General features: G+C 49.5%; 1 long non-coding RNA gene across 1 annotated transcript; it reads left to right on the top strand.

Moving 5' to 3' along the window:
- Positions 1 to 7,769: 7,769 nt before the first annotated feature.
- On the top strand, positions 7,770 to 13,817 carry LOC117075339. The gene is made up of 2 exons (XR_004433972.1): positions 7,770 to 9,179; positions 11,156 to 13,817. It is a non-coding gene; the product is annotated as an uncharacterized LOC117075339 (long non-coding RNA).
- The last annotated feature ends 8,071 nt before the right edge of the window (positions 13,818 to 21,888 follow it).

The raw sequence follows: 21,888 nt of genomic DNA, 5'->3' as shown, positions 1-21,888 counted from the left end.
AATAAGCTTTTTAAAAAGCCCAAACAAACTATAAGGAAATCCTGCATTCTGAAACAAAAGGTATGAAAGCTAAGTCAAGACCCACACTGCCATTGTGTCGCTCGCCAGGATGTGAGCTGCTGCCTTGGGAGAAAGATAACATGAAAGAGGCCATAATTGCAGGGCTGAGACTCCAGGTCCCATGAAAACAGGATAAAAAATAGCAAGCAAGAAGTGTTCCCTGTGCTTTCAGCTGGGCCAGGGTGGCGAAAAAAATCAAAAGAGCAACTCTCTCTTGAACTTGTTCAAGAAATGGAGACACAGAGGGAGGAGAATTAGAAAGAACGCCAAGGCCAAGTTAACGTGTTTAGGAAAAATATGGGGGCGGGAGAGAAAAAAAAAGGCGGAATGATTTAATGCCAGCCAAAGGAACTAAGGGGAAGAAGGTATGTTTTTATAAACATGTTTGCTTTTGTGTGTGTGCGTGTGTGTGTGTGCATGCGCCAGGGGGAGAGTGTGGAAAAACAGAAACTAGGTCCATTAATGAAGGTGAAGGGTGTTGCAAGGGAAATGACTAAATTAGCTGAGCTTTTAAACTGCTTTTAAAAAATTAGCTTAAGTGAGAAAGATAAAGATAAGAGGTAAGAATGATTGGGAGGATGCAGTCAGTAAACTATTGATAGGGAAGGGTTAAAGGAGTATTTAGAGAAATTGAAGATATGCAAATGAGAGGTCAAAATAACAGTAGCTCAGTGTAGTTAGTGGAACTAGCTGAAGAATTTGGAACACCACAGCGGGACTTCTTTTTTAAAACCACTCAGTCTATAGGGAGTACTAAGAACACACATCCTAACATTGTATAGCACATTATACTAACATTGTGCATGATAAATGCATTCATTGTTCTCACATCCATGCATTCATCTGAGTCTGGTCTTTACCTTCACTCTCAGCAGCAATGTGATGGGACTGACCAAAAGATGTTTAAGAGTCTTTTTGGTATGAAACAGAAACAAAATCACTTCTCCCAGTAATAAAGAAGGACATTGAGGGATTGAGTAATCAAAGGAATTGCTGAAGATGAAACACCAAGTCAGTGACTAAGTTCTGACCCATTTTTAAGAATTCAGACATATTCCCCCAAAATAAAGAACGTATTTAATGCAGGCTTTCAGATAGGGAGTCCCACTAGCACTAGGAACCATTTCTTTTTTTTTTTTCTGTTTTTTTTTTTAGATGGAGTCTCGCTCTGTCACCCAGGCTGCAGTGCAGTGGCCGGATCTCAGTCACTGCAAGCTCCGCCTCCCGGGTTTACGCCATTCTCCTGCCTCAGCCTCCCGAGTAGCTGGGACTACAGGCACCCGCCACCACGCCCGGCTAGTTTTTTGTATTTTTAGTAGAGACAGGATTTCACCGTGTAAGCCAGGACCTCCTGACCTCGTGATCCGCCCGTCTCAGCCTCCCAAAGTCCTGGGATTACAGGCTTGAGCCACCGCGCCCGGCCGGAACCATTTCAGAAGTAGACCTTGCCTGCATTCATAACGTGACTATTGCTGTAGTTAATTTTCCCCATTTGCCTACTCCAGGTTACACTTAGCCAATGGCACAGCTTAAAATCGGAACACCGAACCATTCTTTCAACCCCTTACCCCAAGTAAATGCCAGAAGGCCTCCAGCTATTCTTTGTGAATTGCAAAATGAACCAGTGTCTGCCCCTTTACCCTTCCAGAGTCGTGGAGTCTAGGTCTATACCCAAGAGAGATGCATGAAATGTTTTACTGGTTTCTGCAAATAAGCCAGACCGAGGGAAAAAGAGACCTTCAGCAAGTGATAACCAAATGCAAGTTCTGAGAATGTGGAGAAAGAGGAGGTCAGGTTAATCAACACCCCATACATCTTTTCAGTGTCTCTTGCTGAATTACCCAGCCCTGAGCTAATACCTTGCTGAATCACCCAGTCCTGATGCAGGTTTGTGCTGTGTCCTGAATTGGTCTCTAGTGTCCCCTTCAGCTTCTGCCCCTGCAAACTGGGCAGTGCATCCAAGGTCTCCTGCTAACATCTGTCACTCATTGGAGCCACCTGATCTGAAGCGTTGTCAGGGTCAGTATTTTTGTTCTGCCTGCTCTGTTTTGCTAATGGATCAATGGCAGTCAGTAAAGAACAAACCGTGCCAGAAAAGAATGTCCTCTTCTTCTCAGCTGACTCAGCTCGGGACAGGAAGATGGGGGACATCTGGCATTTGGGGAAGCCCTTGATTGTCCCTTAGGAAATAACTGAAAATGGATTTGTGTTGGCCTGGTTCTAAGAAGGTCACCCAGGTTGAATTTGAAAAGCAGAGGCACTGTGTCCACAAAAGAAAGTGATAAGCAGCAAGCCATTTCTCAGAGCTAATGTGCCCGAGTGTGTACCGCCGGGATCCGTTTTATATCTCTCTACAGATTGGTGTGTTTTTCATGACAACCATCCCCATAGCAACCAGGTGTCCAGGCACTAAATGGATCTCAAGGATATGAAATCTCAGCCTGGTAAGGGAAGCCCACTGTGACTGCAGTTTCCTTGGAGTCAGTTGTTTCACGCTGAGGGCTGGTGTGCAGGTCAGGGGGCATGGGGCTTCTTCCTGAGGGCCCCGCTGGACACAAGAGACAGCCCTGGTGAGAGGAGAGCCTTTTCTTTTTCATGTTTACTAATAATCCAGAAGAAAGGGTAAGAAGCCGGTAAATCACATTCAAATGGAACTAAATGGGAAGATGTTGCTAACGCCAGTTGGATGGAGGAAACTACGTGGACAGCCACAGAAGAAATGACCACGTAAGACGTACCCTGGAAAGGCCAGAATTGGAACCTCTAGGAGCCAGTATTCCAAAGCAAGAAGCTAGAAGAGATATACCAAGCAGAATTATTTGAAGAGATTGGGGAGAGGGAGAGATGACGATTAAGCTGGAAAAAAGGGACATAACAGGGTGCACAGAGCTGAGGGCTGTGCAGGGAAGGGGCAGTGTAGCTCCAGCTGGGTGAAAGCTTAGGTCCTGGTCAGGGAATCGAGGTGCTCCCGTGGGTGAGCCCAGAGAGTTCACCCAGGGAAGAATGTTGAGGGCATGGAGGGTCATAGGAGGGAGTGAGGGAGAGCCCATAAAACAGCATCCTCTTAAGGCAGCTCATGCTCACCCAGAGGCAGCTACCTGTCATCAGGCTCTCCCTAAGGTCAGCCTTGCTAATGCTGAGGCCCTGCCGTCCACAGTTACCCTGTCCAGGGGCTTTGGTGATGGTCCTCCTCACCTCAACAGGGACGGCACGGACAAGGACTCCTTTTGCTTTGAAGTGATACCCACGTACTTACTGCACAAGAAGGATGGGGAAGAGCTGGGAAGGGAGGCACCGCCACACCAGCAGAGGCAATGTGACGACACGGAACAAAGGAACATGTCGTTGGAATCCCAGGAAGAAGTTTCTTGAGTGACAACTAAATAGGCTGCAAATGGCCTTTTGGAGGGAGCTGCCATCCCTGTGATAATCTAATCCAGAACCGGACGAGATGGGGTGGACCGCATCTCGGGAGGAGCACATGGGTGTGAGGGAGGAGGGACGTGGCAACCTCAGGCTCCCTTCTCTCTGTAATCACTCTGTCAACCCACAATTCTGGGAGGGGAGTTTGAAAAGTGTGGTTTGTCTATTGCATGAAGATATTTGGATCCCCCAAATCTAGGTGTGTCTGGAAGAAAGCTGCCCTCTCCCAAAGGAAAGCTAGGGGTTAAATCCATAACTGTAGTGTGTCTGGCAACAAAATAAAAGGAAACCACATTCTCCATGAATGAAGGAAGAAGTAGGAAGAAGGTAGTTGTTTTTCTTTTTTAAAAACAAGAATAAGATCCTCCAATATGTTTGAGATTATTGAGCAAATTCTTTGAAAAAGGCCCTGGGTCACTAACCAACAGATCATGGATGTAGAAACCACATTCTTCCAGCTTCCCTTCCCATCCTGACCCCAGAGATAGCAGGTTGGGTGTCCTGGGGGTCTTTGTTTAGTTAACCATTAACAATTCATAAAAGTGCAGATCCCTGCACGATAAGCCCAGTCCTCGGAATGTTATTAGAAAATCCTATTTCTAGTCTGTTATGAAACAGAGGTTTTGATGTGCTGCCAGGTTTATGGGGAACTCTGAAAACAACACTTGCTGGTCTGAGAAGCTGAGGCTGGGTGGGTGTTACATAAAGCTTTCCTAGCAACTTAGCTTTATCACAGAATGGGAGGCTGCAGTGGAAAAAATCAGACGACTTAATGCAAAACCTGAGCCAACCCACTATCCCCGTTCGCTCTAAGGCTAGCCAGCAAATCTGTGGGAGGGGTTTTAACCCACGGGGAGCGGCAGGCCCAGGGCTCCGGTTGACTGCAGATTCAGCCCAAGAATGCTCGGGCAGCTCAGAGCCGAAAGGCACCTTCAAGTAAACCTCACGGAAGGCAAAACAGCTCTTCTTGACTCTGAACCAACTGCTGATTGAAATTCATACAAACACATCTTCCTTTTCCTTCTTTGGGTCGTTCCCAGTTTCTCTGGGCACTGCAGGAACAAAGGGGAGTAAGGTCACATCGTCGAATCCTTGCCAAGGGAAATGCGTCTAATGAACGACGGTGTCTCTGAAGTCAATGGATAAGAATCTCATTTCTAAACTCTTGGATCCAAAGTATGCCTCTTAGGATGGAATCCTTCTATGGTGTTGGTTGACAGCTTTTTGGGGTTTCTAAAAAGCATGTGTCCAGTCCATTGTTTTTAAATCTCCCAGGGCCGGGGTGGGGGTGGAAGGAGCTGGAGGAAGAAACCATGCAAAAATCCATTTGGAAGCTGCAAATCAAAGCTAATAGCCTCTCCCGATGTGCTCACATACGGTGCCCAACCGGTGTTGTAGAGAGGAAGAGGAAAAGATTTCCCAGCCGTGGGGACAAGTGTAAGGCGAAGGGCTGGAATGGGGAGGGGAGCACCTGTCAAGAGGAGCTGGAACTCAAGTGGGGAGAGGAAAGGCCGTGGGAGAGAAGAGAGCTCCTTTGTGGGCAGCCCCTGCGACATCTGCCCCAGGGGCCTAATGCCTCCCTCTGCGATGTCTCTGCACCCAGGCTCTATTGCTGCTTCCTCAACCGTACTCTCATTTGGGAAGGGAAAGAATGGTTTTATAACACCGGTGTCCACATGAAGGCAGTCATCCAGTTGGTGGAGAACCTTTCCCCACATAAATTAGATTACTCCAAGTCTAGATGGTTCCTGGTTCCCTAGTCCTTCTCGCTGAAGACGGCGCAAGGCGGGTGGCAAGGCCGAGGGTTGGAGGGAAAGAGTAAAAAGCTTCTTGTTTGCGTTAAAACAAACCCCAAGACACACCAGTTGGTTCAGAAGGTGAATTCCTACTTCAGGTAGTCCTTGAGAGTCACCAGAGATCCAGGAGAGAGATTGCACTGAGATTCCATTAACTGTGAAAAAAATAAAATAAAATAAATGGGCAACACAAAAAGAAGGCAACCGGCCTGCCCAACGCGGGCCGCGGAGTCCAGCCAGAGTCCCTTGTATCAGTAGATCATATTGTGTCCATTTAATAATACGAAGAAGGGGCACCCTCCGTGGAGGCTTCACGCAAGGAGTCCTGTCCCACCCGCAGGCTGGGGCGCCCGCCTGCAGACCTCGGACGCTCGCCAGCGTCTTGTCATGCAAAGCCATCCACAGCCAGCATGGCCTTAATGAGCCCATTTCAATTGAAATGAGATCAATACTACTCATTTTTCTCTTGCTGGCTCCCGAGTGATTCATGAATCTGAAAACTAGTTCATGAATCAGAGCAGGGTGGGGTGGGGGGGCTGGGGCGGAGGCAGGGGAACATTTGTGCAGTCGGCAAACCTGGATTCCTTTAATGAACCCAGCCATGAGTTGCATAACGCTGGCCTGCCTGCTAGTTTAAAACAGTCTTTTCGGAAGCAGCTTTCAGCTTGACTTATTCACCTATTTTCCTCCTGGAAAGGGGAAGAATGGCACTGGGTACTGATTGTGTGTTTGTCTCAGGGGATATTTTTTTGCTCTGTGTGTGTGGAGCCGTAGGTGTTTTCCTGGACAAGAACGTGTGTCCGTGTGTGTGTGCATACATGTATAATGGTCTTTGTGTGCACATCCTGTGTGTGTGTGTAGTGTGTGTGTGTATGAGTGAGCAACGTGTGACCGGCCTCGGGCCCTTTAAACCTGAACAGGAGCCAAGCTCATTTCTCAGCGGAGCTTCCTAAGGAAGCGCGAGCTGGGGCAGTTGGAAACCACATCCCTGTGAGTGCCGATTACAGCCTACTAAGGAAAATGAGATTTTTATCTCACAGGAATTCAGTTATAAAAATAAAATACAGCGTCTGGCTTGATTCAGCTAAATGTACAAGCACTAGGGTGTTTTTAATTTAACAGAGAAGCTGGACAAGAAGAATGACCTAAAACATTGCATTTAAAGAAAGTCAGAGGCGAGGGGGAGGCTACAGGAAGTGAGTGGGAGTAGAGATGTGTGTGTGTGAGAGAGAGAAATGGAGGGAGAGGGAGGGAGGAAGGGAGGAGGGAGGTGGAGAGAGAGAAAAAACCACCCTGCTGGCAAATGAATGCAGCAGGGATGATGTCATTGGAACAGTTGGAGGAGAGAGGAGAAAAACAAGTCGGAGCGCTGTGCTAATCCTGTTTGCTGCCCTGAAGGGAATGGAAGGCGGCCAAGGCAGGGAGTTCTGGGAAACCATATAAGGGTGCCAAACAAGCATTGCCGCCAACATTAGGAACTGACAGCTTTGTTCTTTGTAACTTGGCTGCCCGCCAGAGGCCTCATTTCAGCTCTGCGGCATGATTACCCTGGACGGCCGCCAGCCCCGCGCTGAGAGCTCCTTTTCTTCTCTCCGAGCTTTTTTTTTTTTTTCCTCTTTCCCTCTGCCAAACATGCAGCAGTTACCATGGCAGTGGAAAGTAAAGTTTAAAAAAAACACAACAAAGTAGAGAGGCACGCCTTTATCCAGATGTGCCACATGAGTAGATAGAAAAGGCAGTTCACCTATTCATGGCGGCCTTTGACTGCAGAAGAAAACACTGGGGCACTGGCTGTCAAGTTGGGGAGGGAGGTGACTCCAGGATAAACAGAGCAGCCAGCAGCCCTGGCTGCAGACAGAGGGGCTGGCTCCCAGGCCTTATTTTCCTTCCCTCTCTGTCTCCCTTCCTGGGGCATTGTGGAGTGCGTAATGTGAAACGGAAAATGTCATGATTTCCACTGGGAATGTGTCCATGGTTTTGAGAAAGCTCCAGAAACTCAGGTCCATAAAGCACTGAGGGGAGGAGGAAGGGAGGGAGGAGAAGTGGGCGGTCACAGTGCCCTCTGGTCACCAAGGTGAACCCAGCGAGCAGGAGCCAGTCCGTGGCCGTGGCCCAAGCCTCTGCTCTCTACTGGAGCGTGGCCAGGCCGTCGTCCTAGGGTTGCAGGCTGTTCAGGGGTCCTGGGTCCCACGGAGCCCTGGGACCTGAGGAACAGGGATGTTCCCTTTTCCCCCTTGGAGGTGCAACCAGTAGTTTGGCTTGACAGGGGGACTCTGTGAAGAGTCCAGTTCCTTATTTTTCATCCGGTTCGTTTTTCACCTGCTTAGAAAGTGGAACATCTCCTGAGAGGTGACAAGTCGTGATCAAAGGCAAGTCTCCAGGCAAAGACTTGGCAGGTTTCCGAAGCAAAGGTTACTTAGAAGTGGAGGTTCCACTGCCAGCTTCCCCCCGCTGCAAAACCTGACACTCCTCACCCTCAGGGTTCAGCAAGATTCTCAGAAAGGCCTCTTATGATTCTAGGAGGTGCTGCAGCAGGAGCTGACTCGGCCATTTCCTGGCCTCTTTAGTTGGAAGATGACAGAAGGGCGGAAGCAGGGACTGCTATTGTGAGGCCCATGGCAGCCTCCCTGTAAAACAAATTGGCAAATTGTCACCTTCAGATGGACCACAGCTGGCCCTCTAAAGAGCACTCCTTGGCCTTTCCAGAGTGTGCATGATTGTGTCCCATGTCCAGGGAGAGGACAGAGCCACCGGGAGGGTCAAGGTCGTGGAGGGAAACATGGGTGAGTAGGAGATGAGCCCCAGAAGTCCCTCCTCATGCCCCTCCTTTACTATCACAGGCCTTGGCTGCCTTTCTTGGGAGGCGTTCCCAGCTCAGAGTTGGGGATGCACTAAGATAAAGCAAAGAGGGCCCTATTGGGGTGGGGGTGAGGGACCTCCTTTGGGGATATAGCAAAGCAGACCCATTCCCGCCCTTGCTGGCTGGAATGCCCAGTCCTTCCCTGCCTCCCCGGGCCCCACACACCCTGGCTGACATCTGTGCTGAAGACACGGCCAAGGAGAGCTGGAAGGAGCAGAGGGGAGAATTGTGTACCAGTTCTATACAAACAGGACCCACAGGCGTGGGGTCCCCAAAGGATGGCAGAGCTAGGGGAGACTGGGAGCTGGAGGCCAGACGGGTACACTTTTGCCTCAGGTTGGGGAGACAGTAAAATAAAAACTTGTTGCTGTGCAGAACTGATCCAAAGACGAACTGGAGTTTCTTAAGAAGAGGCTCAGGTTTGAAAGTAGAACTTAATATGATGGTTGTCTCCTTTCCTTAACCTGCGACTCAAAACCAAGGGCAAGTGGATCTCTCACGTCAGACACAGGAGCAGCCTCCTGGAGTCTGCTAGAGCAGCTACCCAGAGTGAGAGAGGGCTGCTGACTATGGAGCTGATGCCCAGGTCAGGGCCTGGTCGAGCCACATCCCCGTCCTTCATTCCCAGCCCCTGATGACCTTCTAGAAGCAACACTGAGTTCGGCGCCTTGGTGTCCACTGGGGCACAGCATGTCTGAGCCTAACCTGACGGCCAGCCTCCCATTGGCTCAGCTTGTTTTCCCAGGTACTGCCTGGAAAACCAGCCTCTGGCGGGGATGTCCGGGCCTGCCCTTCCCAGCTCTACCAGGGTGGAAATCCGATTCCCTGGGCCCCGTTTTCAGAGTTCCAGTGTTCTCTCTCATAGCCTGTAAGTGGAGAAGGGCAAGCTGAAGAAGGAACAGACTGTTTCCTCAGGGGGAAGCCGGGCAGCTCGTGTACGCCTCCCAGCAACGCGGCGTGGTGGATTCATCCGGCCCTGAGCACATGAATTCGGTTCCTCCAGGAGCTCCTCCAGCCTCAAGATCCACAAATTCGCTGGAGTATGTACAAAACTGCAGAAAACCCATTACCCTCCCTTACACAGGAATGTTGCTCTCCTTTTAGGCTTGTCAGGCAGCTGAAGAGGAGGATCCTAGGAGACTTTTCTTTCCTGAGAAACCCAAAGAAAGCAACAGCAGATCTGTAGGGTGTGGGGGAAGGGGGCAGGGGAAATGTATTTTCAGTAACAGAGACCTAAAGCAGAAACTATTTGCAAACAGGTGACCTGCTCAAGTTCTCCTGTGATCTTTCATTTCTAGTGCTGGTTTTTCCCCCTCATTAAAAAACCCAATTTAATTTCTTGCTTCACCTGCATGGTAAAAATAATTACATACAGACATTAAGCCTGCACTAAAAATCAATGTACAGAGAGATGCCACCTTTGCTGTTAGTCATCACAGGGCTTGTTGGCTACAAATAGAAAGCATTTAAAATACTTCTCTTTGTAGAAAGACAAGTGAAACTAGTCACTAGCCCTGTCGCTGGAGAGCAGCCTTTGTATGTTAGTGAGAGTCAAGGGTCAGAAAGGAAGATGAGGCTCTAACAGGGGTCTCATGGTGTCCGGGTCCCTGTTTTCTTACTGGTGAAAGATACAAGGGCTGATCACCATCATAGAATACTAACTTCAGATGCGGGGCCTCCACGCCACTGCTGCTGCCTTAATAGACATAAGCATGCTTCTTTCTTCTTTATTTCCTGGAGCTCAAGCCTGAACCACAGGGGGTATAAGGAGAATGCTGTAAGGCACTGCTGTTCCCAGGCCCCCGCCCTCCCATCTGCACAGCCATCTCATCGCAGTCTCCTGCAGACAGTGTCCTTGGATTCCCAGGGCTGCTGGGCTCAGGACAGGCTGTTTGCATGAAGAGGGTCTTTACAGTTCCACCCAGAGGGGTTGGAGAGTTTGAGGATTGCTGCAGGAGATGGGAAGCTCTTGCCATATGAGGACCCAAATAGGTATTCAGGAGCCCACAAAATCAGCTGGGCCCTAATGTGCTCTCCAGCTGTTTCCAAGAGTGGTGATTTGAAAAACTGTCACCGAGGAAACTGGTTATGAGGATTTTTAAGAGACTTGAGAGTCTGGCTAACGTTTGAATGTGTGTGATATGACACGCTGTATCGCGCATCTTCCTGCTGCAAGGCAGGTTAGCGGCTGCACACGTCAGTGCGTCTTTGGGTCGTCCTATTTAAACGTACTCCGGCCGGGCACGGTGGCTCACGCCTGTAATCCCAGCACTTTGAGAGGCCGAGATGGGCGGATCACGAGGTCAGGAGATTGAGACCAGCCTGGCCAACATGGTGAAACCCCGTCTCTACTAAAAATACAAAAATTAGCTGGGCGTGGTGGTGCGTACCTATAATCCCAGCTACTCGGGAGCCTGAGGCAGGAGAATTGCTTGAACCAAGGAGTCGGAGGTTGCAGTGAGCCGAGATTGCGCCACTGTCCTGGAGACAGAGCGAGACTCTGTCTCAAAAAAAAAAAAAAAAAAATGTATTCCACTTGGGCGTCTCTAGGATCAGTCAACAGGTTCATTGTTTTTATCTCTATAGCTTGTTTCCCATTGCAACAAGGCCTCCCACTGCAAGACAGAGAGGAAGAGCTCTGCCACCCATGTGCGTAAGGCCATGTGGATACCTCATGACATCCTGGAAGGCCACAGGGCTGCGGCAGCCATTCAACTTAGGTTGACATGGCCAAGACCACAGAGCCAATGAGTGGCGGTGTTGAGCCTAGACCCTAGGTCTCTAGATTCCTCCTGCAGGGCCCTGGGTGTTGCCGGGGCAGCTTGAGGTGGGTCAGAGTGAACCTGAAGGGGCCACTTAAAACCCTTGCAGGCCCTGGCTCCTTCACCAGAGAAGCCCAACCCAGAATCCCAGTAGAAACATCTCATGCGACTGCAAGCCAGGCACTGATTCTTAGGTTGCTTTCTGGTCCTTCTGTATATATTACTAAGAGCAGCAGTGTTCTTTCTTGCCACAGAGTGCGTCCTGCTGCATAAATCTGTGCTGATGTCACCCAGTGCCTTCACCTGCCTGTTGGTGAAAATCTTGGGACAAGACCCTCACCTGCCTGCACAGGGAGGCCATGAGGTCTAGAGGCCCAATTGAAGGCCTCACTAAATGGATCTCCCTGAGGTGTCAGGGCCACTGGCATGGTGCCAGGGCCTGTCTGTTCTTCCTGCTAGCCAAAGACTGACTTCTCAAGCTACTGGATGAACGGGGAACCTGGAGACGTTGAACAAGTCACATGTATCTCTGATTGCCTTGATCTCCCCATTTGGGCCGATGGCATCTCTAAAGCATTTGATGATTCCACCATCAAGTGTGAGAGCTACAGGAGATAAAAATTTTAAATTACTAATCACCCATGGTAATGCATGGTAATGCATGCTGAACAGTGAGGAGGGCAGACGCCACTGGCATTCCAAAACAGGAAGCACTCAGGAGCTCTGCCAGAGTGTGGCTGCCCTCTCCACACCTGCACTGCTGGACTGAGAGTTTAGTTGATCTGTCTCTTCCACACATTTGCAGAGATATGCTCAAGCATGACTTAAGTGACTTATTGCTCACATGTTGCCTCTGTATGTCATGCTTTTCACCCAGTGAGCTCGTTGAGGACAGGGGTTGCATTTTAGGACATTTCCCCCAGTGTCTTCATAGAACCTGGCAAGATGCACGGCCTTGTTGGAAATGCCAAACATCTATTATTCACCAGCAGAACGGATGAGCCCCTGAAAGGCATGTAGTTGAGCTGCGCAGTCTGAACTCAGCAAAGTCCTCGCAGCGGACTCCAAATTCCTGCCTCTGAAGAAGCAAGCTGAGCCTTAAAGATGGCTGAAAATGTGAACAGTCTCAGGGCCACGCAGACCCACCTGAGTGGTTGCTCTCTGATGGCTCACTGAGCCATCCACCATCCCAGCAAGGAAAGGGCCTGCAAGAAGACCAGAAAATGCCTCGTTCAGTCAGGCTGCTTAGTCATGGCCCAAACCTGGAGCATTTAATTCTGCTCACTGTGACTTTATTGCAATGGCACACACATTTACATCACTTTATGTGTGATAACAGTAGAGAGGTTAGTTGGGCTTTTCTGTTTTTTGTTTTTTTAAGATAATGAGAAAAGTCTCTAATATTCAGCCAAAACGTATCCTTGTGGCTGGTGTAGATTTTTGGCGAAATGACACTGTACATAATCAGAAGAAGGCAAACATGCATATTATCTCCATCTCCTTATAACTGCACAAGATAACATAAAACTGCAGGAAGTATCAAGCATAAGAATAAAAGCCGTCTATTGAAGCCTGCATAGCATCTCCTGCGTGCCTCAGGAACACCCTTTGGTGGATTAGGATGAGCACGCTGGAAAATACACACCCTGCCGCTGCATCTGGCTTATGCCAGGCCCCAGCTCCTGTTCCTTAAGCCACAGAACACCTGAGTGTCTATGTCGTGTCTGCTGTAGTTTAGGTTAGGCAGGTGACATGGCTCCAAAGAAAGTCACAGGCTGGTTTCTGCTGCGGAGATTTGTGTCCACTTCATGCATGTTTATTGTCTGTTAACTCTGTGTGAAGCCACGGCAAAGGGTACGTGATGTTGTTAGACAGGTCACAACCTAGTCAGTGGGATCAAGATGAGATGGAGACAGCAGGCCTTGACACTCTGGAATCATTCTAATTTGTAAATAGGACACCTGATGAAGGGGAGGCGTGCCTAGTCTCTGGGGGGGATTTCCTGCTGAGACCCACCAGGTATACAGTCGATCCTTGTCTGCAGTGACCCCAGAGACATTTACTGCAACACCTGCACGTCAGCTTACGGCAACTGTGTTCTGGCTGGCCCAGGATGGACTCTGCTCCGTCTGAGACTCAGCCTCTCCAAGGCAGCAGTGGGGTTGGGAAGAGTGAAGGAGGGACCTCCATGGTGCACCAGCTCCTAGACAGCCAGCTCAAGTTACATTTCAGGCCATCTCAGAGGCTACTTCTGGACAATTGTGGATTAGCTAGGTGACAGTCCAGGAACCTGGATCCCATTCTGGCCAGGGAGTTGTGGCTTCTGAGATAAGGACTTTGTCCATTGGAGATAAACTAAAGGGTTTCTGCCTCTGCTCCCTCCAGGGGCGGCTTATGGCACAGGCTCACCAAATTGCAGGCCAAGAGCACCTGCAATCTCAGGGAGCTTAGGGGCTTCCCAGCATGGGCAGGGGAAGCCACAGATTCGCTTCTCCTGCAGATGCAGAGACCCTGGGGTGGATGGTTTAAAGCTCAGGATCTTATAATGCGGAGAAGATGGAATGGAGCAGGAACCAGGCCCCTGTCTGGAGGAAGGAACCAATAACAACAACAACAAAACTACTGACAACGTGCGTGCTTTACAATTTTCAAAGCGCTCTCATCTCAGTCAAGGAAGGATGCATTCTCTCCACAGGCTAACGTTCAAAACCCAACCACCAGAAACATGAAGATAAAACAAAAGGAACCACTAGAAACAAACAAGACACCCGTCCGTCCTCCAGGTTTGCAAATCAGACCAAGTTCTGACAATTGGTAAAAAGGAAGATGAGAAGATCCTGCCAGATAAATTCTCTGGTACCTCATTGATCTCATTCTTTCACCATCAAAGGGGAATGCAGAAATGCCAGCAGGAGCAGAAAAACAAAACAAAACAAAACAAAAAACCTAAAAAGAACAAGAGCGACTAGTCAAAGCTAGTACAGTGTTTCCCTGGTACTGAGTCATACTTTTACAATGACCCAGGCCCGTGGCCTCAACTGATGACAAATAATGAGAATCCAACAATCGTTCTTTTTCACATACTCACTTGTGAATAAATGCAAGAACTGGTATATTTGTACATGCTGTGTGCTGTGTTTGTATCTACATGATTCATTAGATTCATTAGAACCCAACTGGTAATTAGGAAAAACACTCACAAAGTTAGAAAAAAACAGCAACGTAGACAGTAAGTTTGAATTTTAAATGGAGAAGCATTCTGTTGGTGCTTCCTGAGGTGGTGGAGGATATATGTGTGTGAGGGCGTTGGAACAGGAAGTTGCTGGGATATGGACCTGAGCCACCGGCACACACAGCCGTGCACAGGAGGCTGGTGGCTGCAGCCCGGTCTCTCACATGCCAGCCTCCTGACCCTGGCTAGTCCCTACTGCCATGCTCCCAAATCTTTCTGGTTCTGGCCCCCTCAGGCTTTCTCTGGCATCTCTGGGTCTCCTGGTGGAAAGCAGGCTTTTTTGGCTGTGCACTCAGATGCTTCCCAGAACCTGACCAACGTGGCACTGTTTCTGCTCCAGGCCACCAAGGATAACCTCCCTGCAGAATCTAACGCTCCCGTGTGCTCACGTGGTCCATCTCTGCCTCAAACCAGGAGTCACCGGCTCTCTGGAGAGGAGTTAATCAGCACTCACCCTCTACCTGGCCCTCCCCCAGGTGGGGAGACAGCCATGAACATGGACAAAGTACCTGCTCCCAGGGAGCTCACAGTCTAGGGGGTAGAATCCAAGAACCAAATGAATAACCACCTAAGTCAACCAGGAAATAGTGCATGGTGATAACTGCAGAGAATCAGATAAACAACAGGAAAGGCTGGACATGGTGGCTCACGCCTGTAATGCCAGAGTTTTGGGGGACCAAGGAAGGAGGATCACTTGAGGCCAGGAGTTCAAGATCAGCCTGGGCAATATAGTGAGACCCCATATCTACAAAAAAATTTTAAAAATGAGCTGAGCACCGTGGCATGTGCTTGTAGTCCCACCTACTCAGGAGGCTGATGCAAGAGAATCGCTTAAATCCAGGAGTCTGGGGCTGCAGAAGCTATGATCGCACCACTTCACTCCAGCCTGGGCGACAGAGTGAGACTCTGTCTCTAACGAATAAGGACAGGAGAGGGCACCTAGGCAGTCAGCCGAGGCCTCTCTGCAGAGGTGACCTTCAAGCTTAAGAGAAGCCAGCTCTGTGAGACCTGGGCAGTGGCATTCCAGGAGGAGGGAGCAGCTGGTCCAAGGCCGCAGGGCAGGAATGAGCCTGGCTTGTGTGAGGAGCCAGGAGGGCAGGCAAGGGCGGGGAGCAGGGAGCGAAGCAGACGAAGACGGGAGAAGGCAGGGCCAGAGCCTAGAGGAGCCCACATGTGCGCGGGAAGGACTTTCAGTGGCTTTTCAGAGCAGGATGGGTGACGGCTAGAGGGCTCTAAGAAGAGCTATGATGGGTTTGGTTATCAGTTTTTAGAGATGTTTTGATTGTTGTGTGGAGAAGGTGTTCTCAGCGGAGTACCGGGCGGGCAGGGAGATGGTGAGGAGGCGCATTCTTGGTCCTAGGGAGGGCGAGGGTTCCGACAGTGGGCTCTGCCGACCATCACTGCCGCAAGGGATGCTGATCACCTGCCTCAGCAATGCCCCTGGTGTGCAGTTCACCAGGGAGCCTCATCAATGGACCCAGGCAGTGCCTCCCCCCATGCCATCCCTGAAGGACACTTCTACCACAGAGTCTGACCACATCCAACTGGAGGCAGAGACGCTGGACTGGAAAGACCACAGGCCCTGAATTTGGGCAGACCTGGGTTCAAGTCCTGTCTTAGCCACTTTCTAACTCGGACATTCTGGTTAAGTGGCTGAATGCCCCTGAGCCTTAGTTTCCTCATGTGTCAAATGTGGCAAGAATTGCCTCACAGAGTTGTGCATGAAACTTATGTTAAATCACCCACCACAGAGCCTAGTACATACCAGGTCATCGAAATGGTCTTCAGGAGTTGGGTGCAGTAGTTCATGCCTGTAATCCCAGCACTTTGGGAGGCTAAGACAGGAAGGTCACCTGAGGCCAGGAGTTCGAGGTTATGGTGAGCTCTGATCGCACCACTATACTCCAGCCTGGGTGACCAAGCCCGTTAGTAGTGGTGTCAGTGGCTGTAGTCATAGTAGTCGTAATAATATAATACCCACTCATTCATCAAAGATTTATTGAGTGCCTCTTATGTTCCAAGTTACTGTTCTAGGCACTTGGGATATATCAGTAAATAAAATGAAGTCACTGCCCTGTGGAGCTTATATTCTAGGAAGGAAGACAGACAAAGGTTTTTTTTAATTGTTATTTTTTTAATTTTATTTTATTTTATTTTATTTTATTTTATGTTTTTGGAGACGGAGTCTCGTTCTGTCACTCAGGCTGGAGTGCAGTGGTGCGATCTCGGCTCACTGCAACCTTCGCCTCCCAGGTTCAAGTGATTCTCCTGCCTCAGCCTCCCGAGTAGCTGGGATTACAGACACACACCACCATGCCTGGCTAATTTTTTGTATTTTTAGTAGAGACGTGGTTTCACCATGTTGGCCAGGCTGATCTCGAACTCCTGACCTCAAGTGATCCGCCTGCCTCAGTCTCCCAAAGTTCTAGGATTACAGGCATGAGCCACCACGGCCGGCCAAAAGTTTATTAGATTTTTTAAAATTAAATGAGTTTGTTAGAAGGTGACAAGCGCTTTTTAAATGAAATGGAGGAGAGTGGGTGAAGAGAGGTGGGGTGTGGAAGGGCACAGCTCAAGCCGTGTGAAGGGTGGGCTTCTTGGTAAAGATGACAGCTGAGCAGAGACTTCCGGAGACGAGGGAGTGAGCCACATGGATCTCCGGGGATGAGAATCGTAGGCACAAGGATCTGCCAACTCTGAGCAGGACAGCTCTGGGGTGTCTGAGCCAGCGGTGGTGGGGCACTTGGCTGGAGGGGAGAGTGAGTGGGTGGTGAGTGGCAGTGGATGACATGGGGATGGGGAGTGACCAGGTCCAGGTTGCCCAGGGGAGGACTCATAGGCCACGGGGAGGACTGCAGCTTTCACACTAAGCAATGGGAGCCCCTGGAAGATTGTGAACCAGGGCAATATCCACTTGAGGTTTCAGAGAGATCATTCCAGCTGCTGGATCGAGACAAGGCTGTCAGGCACTGGCGGAAGAGCAGTGGTTCAGGGGAGGGGTGAGGGCGGCTCAGGGCAGGGGGCCAGTCGTGGGCAGTGGTCACAAAATCAACGAAACAGCTTCATTCTGCTTACCCCACATTATCTTCAAGGATGGGCCCTGTCAATCCTGGCACACTCCTCAGTCGCATCTGTCTTTAAATGGCCTGGCCTGCCAGACCTCCCAGAAAAGAAACGTCTTACCAGAAGCTTCCCTGGCCTTGCTCCAGACTGGGCCACATGGTGACTTCTAGGCCTCCTGGCTCTCAGTTCTTCCCACTCCTGGTCTCACCTGCGCCTGCCCACCCATCTCTATGTGTAGACCACTCAGCTGCTCCCTGGCTTGTGACCTTTGGTTCCATCTCCTGGCTCTTCCTTTCATCTCCCGCAGCATAACGGCTCCAGGGACCCTCCCGCGTGGCCTGGCCTGGTGTCTCCGATGCTGGGCACTGGGAGTTGAGTGGCGGTAGATAGTATGCCCAAGCCTCCACACTGGTGGGCAGCCCTGCTGACCAAAGACAGCAGGCTGGGTCCAGAGGTGAGACTCGGAAGAAGGGGAGGCAATAGAGGAGCCAGGCTCTTTCTGCACGGACTTCTGGGGGGTGAGAGACTAGAAAGACTGTTAGAATAGTAATAACAAGAAATACTATCACCCTCTGAGCAGCCACCATAGCTATGCTAGGCACTGGGCAGGTACTTTGCATCCCTCAATCTCACTATTGTAAGATGTGGGGATTGTGCCCGTGTTACGAATGAGGACAGCGAGCTCAGACAGCTCTAGAAATACGTCAAGATCACACAGCTAGCGGCACTCAGAGAGAGTCCCTCCCAGCCCTGCTTCTGCAAAGCCTGAATCCTCCCCCTTCGAGCAGCTCCATCAGGGTTGCCCGTGCAGCCTGGGCGTGTGGTAATACGTCAGAGGCATTTTGCTCCCCTTTCCAAAAGCAAAGCAAGAGAAAGAAGCTTGTCGCGGGCCTGGCCTGTGTGTTCATCCATGTTGCTGCAATCTTTTCTTGTTTCTAAATTCCCTTCTGCGTTCCATACCAAGGCCCAGAGCAATGGATGACTGACCAGGCAAGCTCCTTGTTTCTGTGTTTGTGTGTTAATGGGCTTTGTGTCTTTTTCGAGCAAATCTGTCTTGTCTGTTTCCCTCAGATTCTCAGCTCCTCAGGGGAAGAACTGAACCGTACGTGTCTTATTTCTGGCTCCACAGCTCCAAGCTCTCAGCTCTGTACCGAGGGAGCACTCGATGGATGGTATCGACTGGCTGACTCAGGCCCCGTCTGCCCACATGAGCCATTTTGAGCAGCTTTGACTAAAATGCGGACAGAATCAGTGAGAGCCAAATAAGCAGTCTGGTCGATTCTCTTCCCTCCCACCCTATTCCGAATGCCTCCTGGAAACTGCTGGTCCTCCTTGCCCACGGTTCTCTCCTTCACTGGGGGCCCAGAGGCTGCAAAGCACCCATCTCCTCTCCAGTACCGTTTGCATCCTCAGAGCAACACCGCACCGTGAACTTGTTAGAGGAATCCTGATTCACCCAAGGCAGTCTCAGATTTGGAACTGTCATTTTTCCATTCCTGCCATCTTTACCCGACAAATAGTACTGAACACCTGCTCCGTGCCAGGTAGAAAAGTATAAATGCAACCTGGTTTTCTAAGTCTCTGTCGTCCTGAGAAACAATAGGAGAGAAAGGTGATTCTTGAAACTTAAAACAAACAAACAAAGGGAATCTGTGGTTACTCAAGAATTTACTTACCTACTTTATATACTGAACAAAGTTTAGCCTTTATTGGTAAAATTAATTGGACACAAAACAGGCCAGGGCATGCTTGCTCGTTGGATCTTCCAAATTCAGAAACCCTACATTTTAGGACTCTATATTTCAAAGGAAAGAGAAAATGAAATGCACATACACAAATTTGCTTGTAAATACATCAAGCATCTTTGGTACAAATTAGTAATATCAGTTGGCTCTTGGAAGGGGGTGAGAATTGGAGACAGACTTTTCAGAATAAATTCCTTGGATATTTTAAATTTTGATACTATGAATAGATTGCTTACTTAAAAAAAAGAAAGATACACTTTTTTTTTTTTTTTTTTGAGATGGAGTCTTGCTGTGTCGCCCAGGCTGGAGTACAGTGGCACTATCTTGGCTCACTGCAACCTCCGCCTCCCAGGTTCAAGCAATTCTCCTGCCTCAGCCTCCTGAGTAGCTGGGACTACAGGCTCCAGCCACCACCCCTGGCTAATTTTTGTATTTTAGCAGAGACAGGGTTTCACCATATTAGCCAGGCTGGTCTTGAACTCCTAACCTTGTGATCCACCCGCCTCGGCCTCCCAAAGTGCTGCAATTACAGGCCACCGCGCCTGGCCTGATATACTTTTTTTTTTTTTTTTTTTTTGAGACAGAGTCTCCTCTGTCGCCCAGGCTGGAGTGCAGTGGCCGGATCTCAGCTCACTGCAAGCTCCGCCTCCCGGGTTCCCGCCATTCTCTCGCCTCAGCCTCCCGAGGAGCTGGGACTACAGGCGCCCGCCATCTCGCCCGGCTAATTTTTTGTTTTTTTTTTTTTTTTAGTAGAGACGGGGTTTCACCGTGTTAGCCAGGATGGTCTCGATCTCCTGACCTCGTGATCCGCCCGTCTCGGCCTCCCAAAGTGCTGGGATTACAGGCTTGAGCCACCGTGCCCGGCCTACATTTTTTTAAAGCAAGGAGAGGAAAGCAAAAGTATGGAGACATAAAATAATCCAAGCTCTAGACCAGACCAACAAATGATTCTCCTGAAAGAAAAACATGCAGTTGCAATGACAGCCCCATCCTAGGCACATATTGATGGCATTTACAAATAACTTTTTCCACAGGGTCAACCCTTTAAGAGAGGCTGGACGCCTTTATTATACTTCTTTAGGCACAGTCTAGAATGTAAGGGTAGTTCATCTTACAGGAAGGCAAAGTGGTGAAAAAGAGGTGAGTGGGTTGACCTGGACCTGTTGATTCTAAGGCCACAGAATTCAGTGATAGCAGAGAGGGGTGGGAGCAAAGGGGCAGAGCAACCCCTCCTCCAACAGGCCTCCCCTAAAGTCACACAGAACAGGCCCCACCCTTGAGCTTGCCTGGTCAGTCATCCATTGCTTTGGGCCTTGGTATGGAAGGCAGAAGGGAATTTAAAAACAAGAAAAGGGCCGGGCGCAGTGGCTCACACCTGTGATCCCAGCACTTTGGGAGGCCGAGGTGGGCGGATCACGAGGTCAGGAGTTCAAGACCAGCCTGGCCAACATGATCAAACCCCATCTCTACTAAAAATACAGAAATCAACCAAGTGTGGTGGCGTGCAACTGTAATCCCAGCTACTCAGGAGGCTGAAGCAGGAGAATCACTTGAACCTGGAAGGCAGAGGTTGCAGTGAGCTGAGATTACGCCACTGCACTCCAGCCTGGGCGACAGAGGGAGACTCCATCTCAAAAAAAAAAAAAAAAAAAAAAGAAAGAAAGAAAAGGTTGCAGGAACATGGATGAAACTGGAGGCCTTTATCTTCAGTGAAAGAACTCAGAAACAGAAAAATACCACATGTTCTCACTTATAAATGGGAGCTAAACAATGTGTCCACGTGGATGTAGAGGGTGGAATAATAGACACTGGAGGCTCTGTAAGGTGGGAGGGTGGGTGTGGGGTGAGGAGAGAGAAATTCCCTGTTGGGTACAATGTACACTGCTCAAGTGATGGGAACATGAGAAGTCCAGACGTTACCACTATGCAATATACACATGTAACAGAAGTGCACTGGTACGCCCTGAGTCTGTAAACATCAAACTAACACAAAATAAAATAAAAAGAATATTTGGGCTCTTCAAAAACCAAATGAATACATAAAAATAAGACAAGAGAAAAGGAGAATTGGATAAGAGGCAAGAGAAGAAAGCCAAAGGCCTGGACGGAAAGGTGGGCATTCAGCCCCCTGGGCTGGAAGCGCTAAATCTAGCCTCACCCATCCCCCATCCCATCTGCCTGACTCCACCTGAAGTCAGGTAGCTTGCAAAAGCCTGAAGGCTAATTCTTTAGCCTTTTAAGAGGAACCTCATCTGAAGCAAAGGTCATAGACATGGCGGGTGTCCAGTTGTCCTTGGAGAGGTCCCTCCACATATTCCCAGCTGTGGGGCCTCTCTGAGGCAGCTTCCTCCAGCCCTAGGTGAAAGAGTGCCACCTCTGGATACGGAAAAACAAAATCTCTGGGGGGAAATAGCCCCCAGAAAGAAAGTCTTCTCTTCCTGTTTTCTGGGAACTGTCAGCTTCAAGGTGGCATCGCTCCTAAGCTGCTTTCCATTTACAGATGAAAAGAGAGAGGAGCCGGGAGAGAGGGGAGACAGGAGAGAGGGGAGAAGGGAGAGAGGGAAGCAAGCACAGATGTGAATTACTGGGTAATGCCGAGTGGCTTCCCCACTGAGCACGTTGCCACGGCAACACACTTGCATGAAGGGCCACTTTGGGAGGGGGGTACAGAGAATTGCAGGGAAATGCCGTGAAAAGCAGCAGTGTGAGTTTGGGCCTAGGCTTTCTGTATTTCTGGAAGCATTCTTTGTACAGATGCATTTTTCACCCCTGCCCCTGGATCAACCCCTGTGTATTCAGCAGGCGTGGCAAAAGTCGAGAACTCTCACACTTTTCAAAACAGAAGACGTTTTCCTCATCTCTTTTCCATACTTACACCTGTCCATCATTCAGAGTGCCTCTTAAGCTTGTCTTCCCTAAATAAAGCAGGACAGTGTCAGACATTTCT

Source organism: Trachypithecus francoisi, unplaced genomic scaffold, assembly GCF_009764315.1.
Source record: "Trachypithecus francoisi isolate TF-2019V2 unplaced genomic scaffold, Tfra_2.0 Lachesis_group5, whole genome shotgun sequence".
Lineage (NCBI taxonomy): Eukaryota > Metazoa > Chordata > Mammalia > Primates > Cercopithecidae > Trachypithecus > Trachypithecus francoisi.
This window is presented reverse-complemented; position numbering and strand designations above follow the sequence as displayed.